General features: G+C 38.6%; 2 long non-coding RNA genes across 2 annotated transcripts in view; one reads left to right on the top strand and one right to left on the bottom strand.

Moving 5' to 3' along the window:
- The window catches only part of LOC135967892 (uncharacterized), a 614855-nt gene extending 596955 nt beyond the window's left edge, over nt 1–17900 (top strand). The window contains exons 3-4 of the long non-coding RNA XR_010582191.1: nt 14905–14966; nt 17788–17900. This is a non-coding gene — a long non-coding RNA (uncharacterized lncRNA). The remainder of the gene's footprint in view (nt 1–14904; nt 14967–17787) is intronic.
- The window catches only part of LOC135967891 (uncharacterized), a 299989-nt gene that overhangs the window by 20210 nt on the left and 259707 nt on the right, over nt 1–20072 (bottom strand). The window contains exons 3-4 of the long non-coding RNA XR_010582190.2: nt 16319–16384; nt 1668–1812 (exon numbers count right to left, since the gene is read on the bottom strand). This is a non-coding gene — a long non-coding RNA (uncharacterized lncRNA). The remainder of the gene's footprint in view (nt 1–1667; nt 1813–16318; nt 16385–20072) is intronic.

The raw sequence follows: 20072 nt of genomic DNA, 5'->3' as shown, positions 1-20072 counted from the left end.
CATGTGATGTAGAATATCTTTTCATATGCTTTTTTTTTTCTTTGCCATCTGTATAAAATGAGAGGTGTCTCATTTTCTTGGTGACGTGTCTGTTAAAACCTTTGGCCCAGTTTTTAATTGAGTCATTTGTTTTTTTATTGTTGAGTTGGTAAGAATTCTTTGTATATTTTGAATAGCAGTCCTTTATCAGATGTGTCTTTTGTAGATATTTTTTCCCAGTCTGTGGCTTGTCTTCTCCTTCCCTTGACATTGCCTTTTGCAGAGGAGGTTTTAATTTTAATGAAGTCAAGCTTATCAATTATTTCTTTCATGGGTTGTGTCTTTTGTGTTGTATCTAAAAAGTCACCAACCTATCTAAGGTCATCTAGGCTTTTTCCTATGCTAACCTCTAGGAGTTTTATAATGTATTTTACATTTATGTCTATGATCCATTTTTAGTTTTTTTTTTTTTTTTTTTTTTTTTGAGACAGGTTCTAACTGTCACCCAGGCTGGAGTGTAGTGGCTTGATCCTGGCTTACTGCAACTTCCACCTCCTGAGCTCAAGCCATCCTCCCACCAATACCTCTCAAGTAGCTGGGACTATCAGTGCACACCATTACTATGCCTGGCAAATTTCTGTAATTTTTGTAGATATGGAATTTTGCCATGTTGCCCAGGGTGGTCTCAAACTCCTGAGCTCCCGCCTCACCTCCCAAAGTGCCGAGATTACAGGCATAAGCCACCACCCCTGGCTTAGTTAACTTTTTGAAGTATTACTTTTAAAACTTAACTGAGATTCTAGACCAGTGACACAACTGGCCCTGATTAATTTTGAAAATGAAAATAATTTCCTGATTGATTGACTTCAACATATCATTCACATATGTAGGATTATAGAGTTTTAGGACAGTGAGGGTAATAAGGTGATATCTAGTACAAATTCACTTCTTATTCTTGAATCCTTTCCATCACTTCACAGTGACTCTTTTTGCTCAAATCTGTAGGTGTTAACACTCTGCTGCTCTACAAAATTTTCATCTGAGCCCATCTACTACTATTATTCCTCTTGTTCCTCCCCTTCTTCCTCCTCCTACTATGAAACAGCAATCTTTCCTCATTGCCTTTTATGTGCCAATTTCTTTTCATGCATTAGTTTTATTCAACAACTTCATAAAATGTATATTATGTTTAAACCCAAGGATATGAGATGTAGAAACATTAAGAAGTAGGCTATAAATGTGGGCTTATCTATACTCAGTTTGAGTTTGCTCCACTTTCCCTAGAGAATATTATAAAAGTCTCTTGGATTATAAAGGAAGAATATGAGGAAAGCAGTTGACCAGAAAAAATAAATATTTACTAAGCACCTGCAAATGTCAGTCAGCGAAATATAGCACTTCAGTATAATGTCCATTTTGGTCTCAGTTTTCCAACTCACTCTTTACCTACTTTTGCCTCCTCCATATGTCAAAATTATAAACCCTTCCTTATGATGCACGCATAGTTTTCAATTAATGTTTATTTCTCATCCTTAACCCAGAAAACTCAGAGTTGAATATCTGTGTACTGTTTTTTCTCTTCATCATTTTTCCCCTTTCCCCCCACCCCACTGATTATATAAGTGCAGCATGAGGCATTAAGATTTAGGAGTTTATGGATATGACATTATATTTGTAATAGTTCTGACCTCTGGGCCTTAGGTTTGTTGTTGTTATTGGTGGTGCTGTTTTAAATCAGTATAGTTAGGTGTTTGGATCATCTTTTAGTAAAACTTCCAGGAAAGATGCCTTCAGGATCCAGGTTGCTACTTGTGGGACCAGCACTGGCAGCTTCTGCTTGAGTAGGAGAGGAAAAGAGAACAGGTGATCAATGAGGAGGCCAGGGACGGGACAACTCAGTGAACATAAATAACAGAGGAAAGAAGAAGGAATGTAAACTGTCAAGGGGGCATTACCTCTTTCTTTCTTTTTTTTTTTTTTTTTTTTTTGTCCCTCTTCTCTTTTTTGTTAAAGAAAAGAAAAAATCTTTCCGGCAGCTTTGTAGCACCATCTCAATCTCTTTGCATCTGTTGTTATGCTCACTCAGATTCAGGAAAGTCACACGTATCATTTTTCAAAAGGCACAGAAAAGAAAATATTGCGAACTGACAACCCTTTTAGGAAATCCACTTCGGACTTGGAATTTAAGACAAAGTGAAGTGGAGACTTACACAATCCTCCAGTGGATTTTGATTTGAATACTAAGGCTCTTCAACACTGCACTGCATTTTCTCTGTAATTTGTGCACACACACACACACACACACACACACACACACAGAGGAGGTAATGGCTCCAAGATCTCTCTATTTAACACTTTGGACCATTGCAGAGACTATTCAGGCAAAGAATACCAGGAAATAACGTGAATTTCATTTTCATCTCCATCTCCATCTAGTGGTTCCTGCTGTACACATCTTTATCTGATGGGAAGAACAGTCCAGCATCCTGGAAGAAACAGAGTTAGGATCTTCACAGCAGAAACCACTGTATGGAAATTAAAATGAAAGTGGAATTCACATTATTTCCTAATTAATACTGGAAGCCTGATGTTTCTAGAGAAGTGCGTCCGTGCTCCATTTTACTCTCCATGTGTAAACATTTGACATTTTAAAAAATTGAAGAGGGAGATCTAATTTTGAAATTTTCTCATGAAAATCTACCTTTTCTTCTTGCCCTTCCTAAAAAGTAACTATATAAAGGAGATACGATAGTAGAAGTTAGAAAAGCCAAAAATCCTTTGTATATTATAGTATTTCTATATCTTTACTAAATTTGGTTTCAGTAAATGAAAACTTGGTCATTCTATCCTATTGAGTTGTCTTGTCTTGAAGAATGAGCAGGTGACCCTCCGAGGCATGCAAAATGGAAACATATTCTACAATGGGAAAAAGAAAACAATATGGACACGGGTATCTCATGGGCTCTCAGGAAGTAACCTGTAGCACAAAGAGTCAATTTTCTCTATTTCTGTCTCTGAGGCCTTACATACTTCTTCTCTGCTTCATTTTGTACATTGGTTTTATTTATCTCCTCAAAAGAGCCTTACCTCCTCTTAAATGCTTATTAGAGCCTTTGGAAGCTAATTTTAAATTCTCATAAATGAGATTCTGATGGATCCAACTTGAGCCAGATTTCTACTCTTGGTCCCCATAGCTGTGGTTATGGGGGAATAGGGCCACATGACCTGATGCCCCTTCAGTGGAAAGGCAGATGGTCAGATGAAGAACTTTGGGTAGATATTTTTCTAAAGGTAACATAGAGTAGGAAAAAAATATAATTTGTGGAGGAAATAACTGATATTTCTGGTGCATTTCATCTTTTTCTAGCTACGTGTTTCATTACCATAGCTTTTGCTGAGTAATACACAGCTCCAAAACATATAGCATAAAACTACAAGTGTTTATTTTTCCTGTGTCCATGGGTCAGCCAGGGCAGTTTTGCTGTTCTGGGCCAGGCTTGGCCGATCTTGCCTGGGCTCATTCATGAAGCTGCTGCTAGTTGGCCAGTTGACTGGGGACTTGCAGGTCTAGGATACCCTCACGGTGGATCCACTCATTTTCTACTCATGTGGCCCCTCATTCTTCAGCAGACTACCTCAGCTTACACTCATGGCAGAAGGCACACAAAGAGAGAGTAAAACAAAGCACAGCCTCTTGAGGCCTAGTTTCAAAACTGGCGTGATAATGTTTCAGAGCATTTCATCGGCCAAAGCGTATCTCCAGGCCAGCTCTAATTTGAGCATTTCATTGGTCAAAGTGGATCTCCTGTCCAGCTCCAATTCGAGCATTCATTGGTCAAAACATATCCCCAGGCCAGCTCTAATTCGAGCATTTCATTCGTCAAACCCATCTCCAGGCCAGCTCTAATTCCAGCTTGGAGAAATAGATTCCATTTCTTCATGGGAGGGGCTGTAAAATGACATCGCAAAGGGTGTTGTGACTAGAGGGAGGTCATTAATTTGTGTCACCAATGCAATAATCTATAACACTTGCATCTTTATTTACCTCATCCATTTATCATTAAACCCCAAGCTATTCAGAGGGGCCATGTCTTCTCGGATTCTCTCCAGGAAGCTAAAAGTTTTCCAGTTATTTTTCTTTTTTATAATAAATCTTTTTAAGATACGTACACCTGCTAATATCTTCAGGATGATGTTTCTTTTATTTTATCCCACAATGTTTACACTTTGTCTTTATTACTTCTTTAAATATACTCTTTTTTTGTTCGTTTATAATATTGGTTAAGAGTAGTATGTATGTATGTATTTGTTTATTTTGAGACAGTTTCTCACTGTTGCCCAGGCTGGAGTGTAGTGGCGTAATCTCCGCTCACTGCAACCTCTGCCTCCCAGGTTCAAGCAATTCTCTTACTTTGGTCTGCTGAGCAGGCAGGATTACAGGCGCCCAGCACCACGCCCAGCTCATTTTTTGTACCTTTTTTTTTTTTTTTTTTTTTTTTTGACAGAGTCTTGCTCTGTCTCCCAGGCCGGAGTGCAGTGGCACGATCTCGGCTCACTGCAAGCTCTGCCTCCCGGGTTCACGCCATTCTCCTGCCTCAGCCTCCCGAGTAGCTGGGACTACAGGCACCTGTCACCATGCCCGGCTAATTTTTTGTACTTTTAGTAGAGACAGGGTTTCACCGTGTTGAGCAGGCTGGTCTCAAACTCCTGACCTCGTGATTCGCCCGCCTCGGCCTCCCAAAGTGCCGGGATAACAGCCTTGAGCCACTGATCCAGGCGAAGAGTAGAGTTTAATTAGAATTAAACTGCCTGTGTTCAAATCATACCTTCACCATTTACTACCTGTGTCACTTTCAGCAAATTACTTTGACTTAAATTCTCTTTGTCTCAGTCTCCTCATCAGTAAGATGGAAATAATAACCACCTCATCATGTTTTATGAAGGTGAAATCATTAACTATTTATAAGCACTAAAAATAGTACCTGTCACATAGTAATTTTCAGTAACTGTTATTATGATTGTTGTCATTATAATTTTATCAATCTTTAAATGAACAAGAATGTTTCCAGACTCAGTGCTTTGATTGAGCGGATTGGCCTTTGGCTTGCCTTTTTTTTTTTTTTTTTAACTGAGCAAACTTCTCAGATCTACAGAGCTGAAGAACTAGATCGGGGGTCTAAACTCCAGGGCCACAGACTGGTACCAGTCTGTTTTAGGAACCAGGCTGCCCAGCAGGAGGTGACTGGTGGGAAGGTGAGAGGTGGCGAAGCTTCATCTGTATTTACAGCCCTCCCTGTCGCTCACATTACTGCCTGAGCTCTGCCTCCTGTTAGATCAGCAGCCACATTAGATTCTGATAGGTGCACAAACCCTATTGTGAACTACGCATGTGAGGAAACTAGGTTGTACGTTCCTTATGAGAATCTAACGCCTGATGATCTGTCACTGCCTCCCATCACCCACAGATGGGACCATCTACATGTAGGAAAACAAGCTCAGGGCTCCCACTGATTCTGCATTATGGTGAGTTGTATAATTATTTCATTCTCTAGTACAATGTAACAATTATAGAAGTAAAGTGCATAATAAATATAATGCACTGGAATCATCGCGAAACCATCCGCCCACCCCCGGCTCCTGGAGATATTGTCTCCCATGAAATTGGTCCCTGGTGCCAAAAAGGCTGGGGACTGCCGAGCTAGATACTGTGCAGAGATCCTAGCGTCTTTTTATGATCAATTCCCATTCACCTTGGGCTGTGTCTTCTTGGGAGTTTTGTTACTGGGTCTACACTGTCAAGGCTGCAACATTTCACCTTGAATGCGGGTCTCTCTTGCCCTGGTTCTCTTTTACGCAGATTGCTTTGGGACTTTCAGATACTAGAACACACAGGATGAGGGCATCAAAGAGGAGCAAGGGGGAAGAGCATCACCTACAGAGATCCTTGATCAGAAGCAGGTCCTGCTTCTCTGCCAGGGGAATGTGGATCAGGTTTGGTGGCCTTCTAGCATCTCTCATTCTGTCAAGGTTGTTCCATGTCACAAGATGGCATGCACACAGGGCACCAATTGGTTAATACACTCAGCCCTGTCTGACTTCCAATTATTGAAAATTCCTTCCAGATTCAGGCCTTGGGTTGTCTGTCAATCTTAGTTTATGGGGTCATAAATTTACATCTTTTCTGCCCTTACATAGTTCTTTTAGTGAGAGTTCGGGAGAGGCTTTGTCCAAGGCTTCTAGACAGAGGCCATTTTTAAACCAGAAACTTTGTTCACCTAATTGTCAAGTTTATTTGGCTCTTGTTTTTATTCAACCTAAAAATTTGGATGTGAACATTACCCAGGAATAACTCCTTCTTAAGTAAATATAGTATGTTATTGAATAAGAAGCACATAGAATTTTAAACTAAGAATTCTAAGGTTTCCAGAAAACAGGTTACCCTCTCATGGAGTTTTCTTTTAGGGGTAAGTGACTTGTGACCCCCTAATGAAAACAAACTCTAAGATGTCAGTGGTGATAGTTGGGTATTATTTTTGTTTAAGAATTTTAAATATCGTAGGTATAAGACTCTTGTAGCACAAGTAATATTAAATATTTGCACGTCTCTGAATTATGGTTTTTTCCCCCCTTTTTTCGGGGGGAGTTGGGGGTTGATTCAAACAAGAGGTAAAGAAATATATCTTTCTGGTTGAAAAGAAAAATTCTAAAATGGATATTTTTAACTTGTGCAGTTTTTAGTTTCTAAATCTGTCACTAATACGGGAATCATTTTTGTGTGTGGCTGGCTGTTATTTATGAAAAAGTTGTATTTTATGAAATGTTGATTTTTCAAAATGTTATTTGACAGATTTCTTTGGAATACTGTTTATGCTGACTCTGTACTTATTAAACTACACAGGAAGAGGTAACTTTATAGAAAGAAATACATCTGCAAAAAAATGTGCATAAGTTGCTTAACCCTTAAAGAAATTAGAGCCAAAGTTAATTCTAATGTTTGCATTTAAATGAATAATACAGTATAGATTCTTGCCTATTAAGAAACCTATTTGGTGGTCCTGGCTACCAGTATTTCCTTGTTGCAAACTGATAAACCTGAAAAAATAGATCTATTGAGGGATATATATTTGTTAATTCTGACTCTTAGAAACCTGCTCATTTTCATGTACACAAACAAATGCCGATGGAATGAGTCCAACCAAATTCAGAGAGCTCTTTAGTCATACTTAGAAAATCAACTACATATAAAATTGACTAAAAACAATACCATCACCACCAATGAAACCACGACCACCATCAATGAAAAGTAACCTGATGGTAAAATAAATTTTAACTCTTTATGACTTGGTTCAACATTATAAAAATTCCCTGACACAGGCAGCTTAATAGAACTCTATCTCTGAAACATAATTGGACAGGATCTAACAGTTTTATTTTCTTAAAGGATATACTTGTGTACATTTACTGGTAATGAAAATGATTAAAGTAGTTTTGGAGTTCAGAAAAGCCCACTTATTTATTTATTCATCCCATGAATATTTTTCTGGGTGAGAACTATGCTCACTAGACTGTATTCTTCAGTCAGGTCTCTATTACATGGGGTTAATTTGCTACTATTATTTCTCGTTTCAACAGAAAAATTGTTAATCCATCTTTATGTACATTCAGTTTCTATTCTTCTCAAATAGAATTGTCTTTGTCTCTCTCTCTTTTATAATAATTATTTAAAGTTTGTCTCTTATATGAAATTTCACTCTCATTAATTACCTTTACTACATTGCTACTTAAATTATTATTGCTTAGTGTTATCACATTTTCCAGGAATTATTCTAATTTCCATGAATTACGGCATAGCTTTGAAAGTTTATTTTAGATTATATTTTGCCATGGAAAATTTTTTTGACAGTATTCATATTTTCTGTAAAAAATGCATTTACATAGTTTGGAAACCATATGTGTATTTCTGGGAACAATAAGGGAGATAGATATCTGAGACTGGAATGTGTTGGGAAATCTATACCATGTACTCATGTAATTATGGGGTTTGGTCAAACAGACCAAAGAGACCGACTGGCCAAAAAGCTTTTAAACCTTCATATTATTTGTGTTGGTTACTGTTCGGAATCTGGTGAGCGAGGCTACAACTCCTGGAAGAACTAATTTTCAATGTGGAGTTTATCTTAGAACAAAAAGTAAATTTTTATGGGTAATTCTTGAGCTGTAGAAATGTTTCAAACTCTTGCCCTTCCTATTTTTACTCATCTAATCAAATAGTTTTTGGGCACTTACCATGTTCTATGTAATTTGCTGGGTACTGGAGATTTGATGATGGAGAAAACAGATATCCCTTCCCTAAAGAAGGCACTAACTTACCACGCATCATTAAAATTCTTTGGTCTTGAATTTCTTTATAGAAAAAAATGGAAGAAAAAAATCTCTGAATTCCATACTTATCATGAAATTATGTCTAAGAGTGGGTAGTTTTAGAATAATTTATTGGAAGTGAGAAAGACAAGTTGTAGAAGATAATGTTTGGAACTTAACGATTTACATCAGAAATAACACATATGTTAAAAAGTATATATAATTCTGGGGGGCGGAGCAAGATGGCCGAATAGGAACAGCTCCAGTCTCCAATTCCCAGCGCGAGCGACACAGAAGACCGGTGATTTCTGCATTTTCAACTGAGGTACTGGGTTCATTTCACTGGGGAGTGCCGGACGATCGGTGCTGGTCAGCTGCTGCAGCCCGACCAGCGAGAGCTGAAGCAGGGCGAGGCCTTGCCTCACCTGGGAAGCGCAAGGGGGAAGGGAATCCCTTTTCCTAGCCAGGGGAACTGAGACACACAACACCTGGAAAATCGGGTAACTCCCACCCCAATACTGCGCTTTAAGCAAACAGGCACACCAGGAGATCATATCCCACACCTGGCCGGGAGGGTCCCACACCCACGGAGCCTCCCTCATTGCTAGCACAGCAGTCTGTGATCTACCGGCAAGGCAGCAGCGAGGCTGGGGGAGGGGCGCCCGCCATTGCTGAGGCTTAAGTAGGTAAACAAAGCTGCTGGGAAGCTCGAACTGGGTGCTCACAGCAGCTCAAGGAAACCTGCCTGTCTCTGTAGACTCCACCTCTGGGGACAGGGCACAGATAACAACAAAAGCAGCAGAAACCTCTGCAGACGCAAAGGACTCTGTCTGACAGCTTTGAAGAGAGCAGTGGATCTCCCAACACGGAGGTTGAGATCTGAGAAGGGACAGACTGCCTACTCAAGTGGGTCCCTGACCCCTGAGTAGCCTAACTGGGAGACATCCCCCACTAGGGGCAGTCTGACACCCCACACCTCACAGGGTGGAGTACACCCCTGAGAGGAAGCTTCCAAAGCAAGAATCAGACAGGTACACTCGCTGTTCAGAAATATTCTATCTTCTGCAGCCTCTGCTGCTGATACCCAGGCAAACAGGGTCTGGAGTGGACCTCAAGCAATCTCCAACAGACCTACAGCTGAGGGTCCTGACTGTTAGAAGGAAAACTATCAAACAGGAAGGACACCTACACCAAAACCCCATCAGTACATCACCATCATCAAAGACCAGAGGCAGATAAAACCACAAAGATGGGGAAAAAGCAGGGCAGAAAAGCTGGAAATTCAAAAAATAAGAGCGCATCTCCCCCGGCAAAGGAGCGCAGCTCATCGCCAGCAACGGATCAAAGCTGGACGGAGAATGACTTTGACGAGATGAGAGAAGAAGGCTTCAGTCCATCAAATTTCTCAGAGCTAAAGGAGGAATTACGTACCCAGCGCAAAGAAACTAAAAATCTTGAAAAAAAAGTGGAAGAATTGATGGCTAGAGTAATTAATGCAGAGAAGGTCATAAACGAAATGAAAGAGATAAAAACCATGACACGAGAAATACGTGACAAATGCACAAGCTTCAGTAACCGACTCGATCAACTGGAAGAAAGAGTATCTGCGATTGAGGATCAAATGAATGAAATGAAGCGAGAAGAGAAACCAAAAGAAAAAAGAAGAAAAAGAAATGAACAAAGCCTGCAAGAAGTATGGGATTATGTAAAAAGACCAAATCTACGTCTGATTGGGGTGCCTGAAAGTGAGGGGGAAAATGGAACCAAGTTGGAAAACACTCTTCAGGATATCATCCAGGAGAACTTCCCCAACCTAGTAGGGCAGGCCAACATTCAAATCCAGGAAATACAGAGAACGCCACAAAGATACTCCTCGAGAAGAGCAACTCCAAGACACATAATTGCCAGATTCACCAAAGTTGAAATGAAGGAAAAAATCTTAAGGGCAGCCAGAGAGAAAGGTCGGGTTACCCACAAAGGGAAGCCCATCAGACTAACAGCAGATCTCTCAGCAGAAACTCTACAAGCCAGAAGAGAGTGGGGGCCAATATTCAACATTCTTAAAGAAAAGAATTTTAAACCCAGAATTTCATATCCAGCCAAACTAAGTTTCATAAGTGAAGGAGAAATAAAATCCTTTACAGAGAAGCAAATGCTTAGAGATTTTGTCACCACTAGGCCTGCCTTACAAGAGACCCTGAAGGAAGCACTAAACATGGAAAGGAACAACCGGTACCAGCCATTGCAAAAACATGCCAAAATGTAAAGACCATCGAGGCTAGGAAGAAACTGCATCAACTAATGAGCAAAATAACCAGTTAATATCATAATGGCAGGATCAAGTTCACACATAACAATCTTAACCTTAAATGTAAATGGACTAAATGCTCCAATTAAAAGACACAGACTGGCAAACTGGATAGAGTCAAGACCCATCAGTCTGCTGTATTCAGGAGACCCATCTCACACGCAGAGACATACATAGGCTCAAAATAAAGGGATGGAGGAAGATTTACCAAGCAAATGGAGAACAAAAAAAAGCGGGGGTTGCAATACTAGTCTCTGATAAAACAGACTTTAAACCATCAAAGATCAAAAGAGACAAAGAAGGCCATTACATAATGGTAAAGGGATCAATTCAACAGGAAGAGCTAACTATCCTAAATATATATGCACCCAATACAGGAGCACCCAGATTCATCAAGCAAGTCCTTAGAGACTTACAAAGAGACTTAGACTCCCATACAATAATAATGGGAGACTTCAACACTCCACTGTCAACATTAGACAGATCAACGAGACAGAAAGTTAACAAGGATATCCAGGAATTGAACTCATCTCTGCAGCAAGCAGACCTAATAGACATCTATAGAACTCTCCACCCCAAATCAACAGAATATACATTCTTCTCAGCACCACATCATACTTACTCCAAAATCGACCACGTAATTGGAAGTAAAGCACTCCTCAGCAAATGTACAAGAACAGAAATTATAACAGACTGTCTCTCAGACCACAGTGCAATCAAACTAGAACTCAGGACTAAGAAACTCAATCAAAACTGCTCAACTACATGGAAACTGAACAACCTGCTCCTGAATGACTACTGGGTACATAACGAAATGAAGGCAGAAATAAAGATGTTCTTTGAAACCAATGAGAACAAAGATACAACATACCAGAATCTCTGGGACACATTTAAAGCAGTGTGTAGAGGGAAATTTATAGCACTAAATGCCCACAAGAGAAAGCAGGAAAGATCTAAAATTGACACTCTAACATCGCAATTAAAAGAACTAGAGAAGCAAGAGCAAACACATTCGAAAGCTAGCAGAAGGCAAGAAATAACTAAGATCAGAGCAGAACTGAAGGAGATAGAGACACAAAAAACTCTCCAAAAAATCAATGAATCCAGGAGTTGGTTTTCTGAAAAGATCAACAAAATTGACAGACCACTAGCAAGACTAATAAAGAAGAAAAGAGAGAGGAATCAAATCAACGCAATTAAAAATGATAAAAGGGATATCACCACCGACCCCACAGAAATACAAACTACCATCAGAGAATACTATAAACACCTCTACGCAAATAAACTGGAAAATCTAGAAGAAATGGATAATTTCCTGGACACTTACACTCTTCCAAGACTAAACCAGGAAGAAGTTGAATCCCTGAATAGACCAATAGCAGGCTCTGAAATTGAGGCAATAATTAATAGCCTACCAACCAAAAAAAGTCCAGGACCAGATGGATTCACAGCTGAATTCTACCAGAGGTACAAGGAGGAGCTGGTACCATTCCTTCTGAAACTATTCCAATCAATAGAAAAAGAGGGAATCCTCCCTAACTCATTTTATGAGGCCAACATCATCCTGATACCAAAGCCTGGCAGAGACACAACAAAAAAAGAGAATTTTAGACCAATATCCCTGATGAACATCGATGCAAAAATCCTCAATAAAATACTGGCAAACCGGATTCAGCAACACATCAAAAAGTTTATCCACCATGATCAAGTGGGCTTCATCCCTGGGATGCAAGGCTGGTTCAACATTCGCAAATCAATAAACATAATCCAGCATATAAACAGAACCAAAGACAAGAACCACATGATTATCTCAATAGATGCAGAAAAGGCTTTTGACAAAATTCAACAGCCCTTCATGCTAAAAACGCTCAATAAACTAGGTATTGATGGAATGTACCTCAAAATAATAAGAGCTATTTATGACAAACCCACAGCCAATATCATACTGAATGGGCAAAAACTGGAAAAATTCCCTTTGAAAACTGGCACAAGACAGGGATGCCCTCTCTCACCACTCCTATTCAACATAGTGTTGGAAGTTCTGGCTAGGGCAATTAGGCAAGAGAAAGAAATCAAGGGTATTCAGTTAGGAAAAGAAGAAGTCGAATTGTCCCTGTTTGCAGATGACATGATTGTATATTTAGAAAACCCCATTGTCTCAGCCCAAAATCTCCTTAAGCTGATAAGCAACTTCTGCAAAGTCTCGGGATACAAAATTAATGTGCAAAAATCACAAGCATTCTTATACACCAGTAACAGACAAACAGAGAGCCAAATCAGGAATGAACTTCCATTCACAATTGCTTCAAAGAGAATAAAATACCTAGGAATCCAACTTACAAGGGATGTAAAGGACCTCTTCAAGGAGAACTACAAACCACTGCTCAGTGAAATAAAAGAGGACACAAACAAATGGAAGAACATGCCATGCTCATGGATAGGAAGAATCAATATCGTGAAAATGGCCATACTGCCCAAGATAATTTATAGATTCAATGCCATCCCCATCAAGCTACCAATGAGTTTCTTCACAGAATTGGAAAAAACTGCTTTAAAGTTCATATGGAACCAAAAAAGAGCCCGCATCTCCAAGACAATCCTAAGTCAAAAGAACAAAGCTGGAGGCATCACGCTACCTGACTTCAAACTATACTACAAGGCTACAGTAACCAAAACAGCATGGTACTGGTACCAAAACAGAGATATAGACCAATGGAACAGAACAGAGTCCTCAGAAATAATACCACACATCTACAGCCATCTGATCTTTGACAAACCTGAGAGAAACAAGAAATGGGGAAAGGATTCCCTATTTAATAAATGGTGCTGGGAAAATTGGCTAGCCACAAGTAGAAAGCTGAAACTGGATCCTTTCCTTACTCCTTATACGAAAATTAATTCAAGATGGATTAGAGACTTAAACGTTAGACCTAATACCATAAAAATCCTAGAGGAAAACCTAGGTAGTACCATTCAGGACATAGGCATGGGCAAAGACTTCATGTCTAAAACACCAAAAGCAACGGCAGCAAAAGCCAAAATTGACAAATGGGATCTCATTAAACTAAAGAGCTTCTGCACAGCAAAAGAAACTACCATCAGAGTGAACAGGCAACCTACAGAATGGGAGAAAATTTTTGCAATCTACTCATCTGACAAAGGGCTAATATCCAGAACCTACAAAGAACTCAATCAAATTTGCAAGAAAAAAACAAACAACCCCATCAAAAAGTGGGCAAAGGATATGAACAGACATTTCTCAAAAGAAGACATTCATACAGCCAACAGACACATGAAAAAATGCTCATCATCACTGGCCATCAGAGAAATGCAAATCAAAACCACAATGAGATACCATCTCACACCAGTTAGAATGGCGATCATTAAAAAGTCAGGAAACAACAGGTGCTGGAGAGGATGTGGAGAAATAGGAACACTTTTACACTGTTGGTGGGATTGTAAACTAGTTCAACCATTATGGAAAACAGTATGGCGATTCCTCAAGGATCTAGAACTGGATGTACCATATGACCCAGCCATCCCATTACTGGGTATGTACCCAAAGGATTATAAATTATGCTGCTATAAAGACACATGCACACGTATGTTTATTGCAGCACTATTCACAATAGCAAAGACTTGGAATCAACCCAAATGTCCATCAGTGACAGATTGGATTAAGAAAATGTGGCACATATACACCATGGAATACTATGCAGCCATCAAAAAGGATGAGTTTGTGTCCTTTGTAGGGACATGGATGCACCTGGAAACCATCATTCTTAGCAAACTATCACAAGAACAGAAAACCAAACACCGCATGTTTTCACTCATAGGTGGGAACTTAACAATGAGATCACTTGGACTCAGGAAGGGGAACATCACACACCGGGGCCTATCATGGGGAGGGGGGAGGGGGGAGGGATTGCATTGGGAGTTATACCTGATGTAAATGACGAGTTGATGGGTGCAGCACACCAACATGGCACAAGTATACATATGTAACAAACCTGCACGTTATGCACATGTACCCTACAACTTAAAAAAGTATAATAATAATAAATAAATTTAAAAAAAAGTATATATAATTCTAACAGACTTAAAATAGTACCATAAATCTAAAAAACACCCATAACATATAAATAATATATCAGAAATTCAATAAAACAGAAAAATGCTGCATCAAATATCACTTGGATAATAGACAAGATCAACCGTAGATTGTTTCTGAGTCTCTCTTTTTTTTTTTTTTCTAGAAATAGCAATCCCTCTCCATTCTGTTGGCACTTGTAAGGATTACCTGAAACCAAACAGACAGGTAACGTTTGTGGCTAGCTTTCTCCACTCTTCCTTTTCATCCCTCGTTTGATTTTTTAATTCTATCCGAAATATGTAATTTTTCAAGTACTTTATTTTAATCATTGTTATTTAAATGGTCATTTTGAAACTAATATTTCTTAAACAATTTTAATGCCTTTCTTACCTTTGTTCATATTCTTATCTAAACTCCAGAAACCGTTAGCTATATTAGCTATATGACAGAAGACAATTCCATCTTTATGGAGAAAATGATTTCAAGGTCTTAGCTCAACCAAATGCTGTCTACATATAGAATTTCTGACCAGCATTTTAATCAACAGATAATTATATTAACATATATGATCAGATGCATATACATTTCATCACAAAATAAGAAATGCAACTTAACCTGATACATGATATTGTTACATATACACATGCACACACACATACAGCAAAAACTTGCTGTGACTGACTCCTTTCTTGGGGCTTTGGGGTCTGTCACTTACATTGCTATGACTAAATCTTTAAATCAAGGTGGGGTGTCATTTTGGTGGTCAATGGCTGTGTGAAACTAAGTTTCTATACCTTAACAAATGGAGGCAATATAAAATAACAATGATTTTGTCCCGTTTTTCTCAAAAAATAAAATGGTCTCATTTGGAAAGGATGAAGAAGAAAATGTAAGTTAAAATTACATGGACCATGATATTCTACATGCATTGTGCTACAGAAAAGCAATACTACTTAGATGAATTAATATGATTTTCTTTGAGTCTCTCACTTTTTTTCATTTGTGTTTGTGGGATTTGGATGGCTGTCCCTGATATAAATTAGCTTTTTGTCTCCATTCCTCTAGGATATATCACTTTCTTTACAACCAAACTTGAAGCAAGTAGGATAAAGTATATGTCATAAAATATGCAATGACTTAACTGATTAGTGAGGTGGTCTTTCCTAGTCCTGTGCCAATATATATTCAGAATAATAAATCCTATGTAACATCATGCATCACAAGCTTTATTTTGGTTTTCTGTGGTAAAACCAAGCATTTATACAGTAGAAAGATGGTTGAGAGAGTGTTTTTCTGTTACCATATTTTATCATCAACGTTTTCATCTCTATTAGAGTTGATAATATGGGATTCATATTTAACTGGGATATATAGATTATCAGTTCATCTATGTTGCTCAGACTGGTCTCAAACTCCTGGCTTCAAGAAATCCATCTGCCTCAACCTCCCAAAGGGCTGAGATTAGGGGCATGAACCACCACACCTGGCCAAAATTAATGATTTTAATCTTCTTTCTGTCAAGCACAAATCAAAGTTGTTAATTATAAGCCAAATTGGCCAATTTAAATCAATCTTACCTTGCCTTCCCTCCTTCCTTCTGTCCATCCGTCCGTTTCTCTCTCTCTCTTTCCATCTTCTACTCTCTAGAATAAAAATAATCACGGATTAGGCAAGAGGTCAAGAAGAAAGATAAGGGCTTGGATGTTTAGGAAACTATATTTTAAGCTCTTTCAATTAGTTAAAAATTGATTATCTTTCTACTTTTCTAGTGAATACTAAATTTCTCATAAACACAAGACCTCTTAAAATATAAACAACAAAATCAAAGATAAAAATCAGTAGGGCTTAGCTCTAATTTTCTAAAAATCAATTTTTATTATTTTTCATTTTACAAATATGTGCTATACTAGATGCTTTAGATTTTAATATAATTTTGTAATTTCCCATATACTCGGTTCCAAATAGTTCCAACGTATAGGTCTGTGTAGCTAATTGCCTTTCTTGATTCCCTTTCAGATTTTCAAACAGTGTTTACAATTTTTTCTTGTTACTTGTTTGTTCCACTTTTTTGCTTTTAATGTCCCTTCCTTAGATGTCTCAGCCAAGAAGTGTATCACATTGACACCAACTTAACTCATGACTGCAGGCTGGCTTTCCAATCCATTAGTGCCCTCCACAAGTCAAGTGTTGGACCGCAGGAAATGAAGAAGTAGAGCTTTGGTTTACATATGTTGACGTGAACAACTCAGTTGCACCCGTTATGAGAGTAACTGCTCAGCTCATGATGAGTGAATAGGTCATCCAGCAAGAAACAGAAAACACAGAAATGGACCTTCTTTGGGAGCAGGGTAGCAAGGTGCTGACAGCTTAATGAATGACTTGTCTGTTATGACAGTAGGACACCTAGCAATGCCAAGAGCAAATATTTGAAAGAATATGCAATGCAGGAAGTGTATGTATGTTCTATATATAGGACACATAGATTGCCTGTATCACTAACAGATGGGCAGCATTTGAGAAATCTTATTTTATAATGTGCAACATCACTCCTGTCAGATACACTTTGAGATTTGCGGATTAATGGAGCATGGCACTCAGAGTAAAATGGGAATTCCATTGTATGTACTGAGGGACTGGGGGTTTTAGGGATAGATGAGCTCAACAGAGAATACTGTCCATATTTTTTAGAGGTATAACTCTGATTTCATTTATAATTTAATAATAAACAGCTGCAGACACCATGTCAGATGAAATAGGTAAGTAGATAATTTTGTGATGTGTCTTTGGATAACATTAAATAGTGAAACCATGGCTAAAGGAGCCAAGTGATTAGATGGATGAGGAGTTCACTTTTACTTTCTAAACCAAGAAATTCACCAACATTAATTTTGAAGGGCAATAAAATTAGTTAGCTTGCAAAAAATGATATTTTTTATAAATGGACTCACTTTGGAGCTAAGACTCAGATAATTTTAATTAAATTCAACTGAGATAGGTGACTGAGAGATGGTTCTTTTAATTTATTTTTATTTTTATTTTGAGACAGAATTTCCCTTTGTTGCCCAGGCTGGAGTACAGTGGCGAGATCTCGGCTTACTGCAATGTCTGCTTCCTGGGTTCAAGTGATTCTCCTGTCTCAGCCTCCCCAGTAGCTGGAACTATAGGTGCGTACCCCTAAATTTTTTGTATTTTTAGTAGAGGCAGGGTTTCACTGTGTTTGCCAGGATGGTCTCGATCTCCTCACCTCGTAATCTGCCTGCCTTGGCCTCCCAAAGTGTTGGGATTAACAGCAGTGAGCCACTGCGTCTGGTTGAGAGATGGTTCTTGAATAGACCCTGACACTCTTATTCACTCTGGTATGGGATCTTGTAAATACATTTGTTAACCATAGTAAATAAGCATGGAGACAAAATTAGGCCCACCATCTATTAGAGATTAATGACCATTTTGGAGTCTCGTGGTTAACAAACGTATATAGACTAGATTCTGACGTATTTCTTATTATAGAGGTCAAGAAGAGGATGGGTAACCGGTAAATATTTGAAACCCCCAGTTATTCATGGAAATTTCATGAGTGCTAACTCATTAGCCAGATCCTATCATAGACAAGCCTCTCTCTCTCCTCATTACTGTGTTCATCCCCACTCATTATTCATTCGTTTTTACTGGCAGATGGCTCAGTACCAGGTGCTTTGCTGCATGTCCTAGTGAATACCATATTGCCTTCAGAAATGCTCTGTGTCAAAATTATTTTCTTTTAGAAAAAATATATGGATTACTGTTCTTAGCTTTCCATTCATTCTCTAGCAACTCTGTTAACATCACAGACTTCTCAGAGCATGGCTGAGGAGGCATTTCTTCCAGCCACACAACAATTCCACAGAAATAAAGAAGGGCTCAAGCTAGTAAGATCTCACACGAAGCTGGTACAATATGGGTTTGCCACAGACGTTAGGTCGCTTTCTCTGTGCAGTCAGGTCTCAACATCTGGTGCAAACTACTTGGCAGAGGCAACAGAATGATATCTGGCTTTCAAATCATCAGGGCACAATCATTTGGCCTCACGAAGTGATCTAATTAGATAAGAAATCTCAACACTATTGAAACATGGTTACTATGGTGTTTGCAATACAATAGGTCTTTACAGTTCAGGCTAACTGGCCTCACTTCGCCTACAGGGTTATCTTTTAGTTGTTTTTTCAACATATGCCTTAAGTAAACTATCACAAAACTGACCACATAAATAAGCATCAAATAAATTTTATGTAAAAAATTTGGTTCTTCCTTTCTCACTGTGAGCCTTAACTCTCTACAAGAAATAGCTCTGCCATGGCATTATCTCAGAGCCCGGCAATGGAGCCATCCCTAACTCTTCACATTATCCCTGTGGGTTTACCTGGTCACCCCCTGGGCATTGTCAATTATTTATGAATAGTGCCTCTCATTTCTATTCTCTCTGGTTTCATTCCAGGTCAGGTCTTCATAATCAGGGGCTTAATCAACATTACATATGGTATATTTATTTAAACATTCTTGAAGACTCTTGTTGGAGAGCATCATGGTACAAGTCTCTTGTTTGCAATTCAGCTGAATGAAGACTTAAGCCATATGTCTATATAGATAAACACTATGACAAGTGAGAGTCTGAGATGATAGGGCTCTCCCATGATGAAAGGGTTTGTGGGCCCTCAAAAGAGCTGGAAATAGAGGTGTAATGTTAGAGACAGTGGTTCTCCCACAGTGTCCCCTGTAATAATAGTTGTAAATTATTCTCTTATTTTTGGCTCCCTTGGGTTGAGCCTGAAAAAATTATAAATATACGAACACAGTCAAATGACAGGCAATAGATATTGCAACACTTACGGGAGGGAAAGAGCTAATTTTCTTAATTTAAAAATCTCATACAAGTCACTGAAATAAAACAAAATCATCCAGTAGAAATATGGTCAAGGCACAGGAGCAGATGGCTCCCATGGATTTAAAGATAAATTGAACTCAAAGAGGAAAATGTCCCAAATCAAAATTAAAAGTATAAATTTTTATTTTCTTATAAATTAGTAAGGATCAGAAAGTGTAGTGTTAGAAGGTGTAGAACTATACTCACATGTTGCAGGGAGTAGAAACTCTTATGAGGTACAATTTGTCAAAAGTTATAAAAATTTAAATAGACATATTTTGGTAGAGAATTCCACTTGGCTATAGATTAGATGTGCATGGAAACATATGTACGAGAATGTATATGTATTATTGCTTATGAGTTTAAAAGACTAAGAAACAACCTGAACATCCAGCAATAGGGGATTTATAAATAAATAATGGTAACTCCATTGA

Source organism: Macaca fascicularis, chromosome 16 (assembly GCF_037993035.2).
Source record: "Macaca fascicularis isolate 582-1 chromosome 16, T2T-MFA8v1.1".
NCBI lineage: Eukaryota > Metazoa > Chordata > Mammalia > Primates > Cercopithecidae > Macaca > Macaca fascicularis.
Note: the sequence above shows the minus strand (reverse complement) of the source record. Positions and strands in the feature narration are given on the sequence as shown.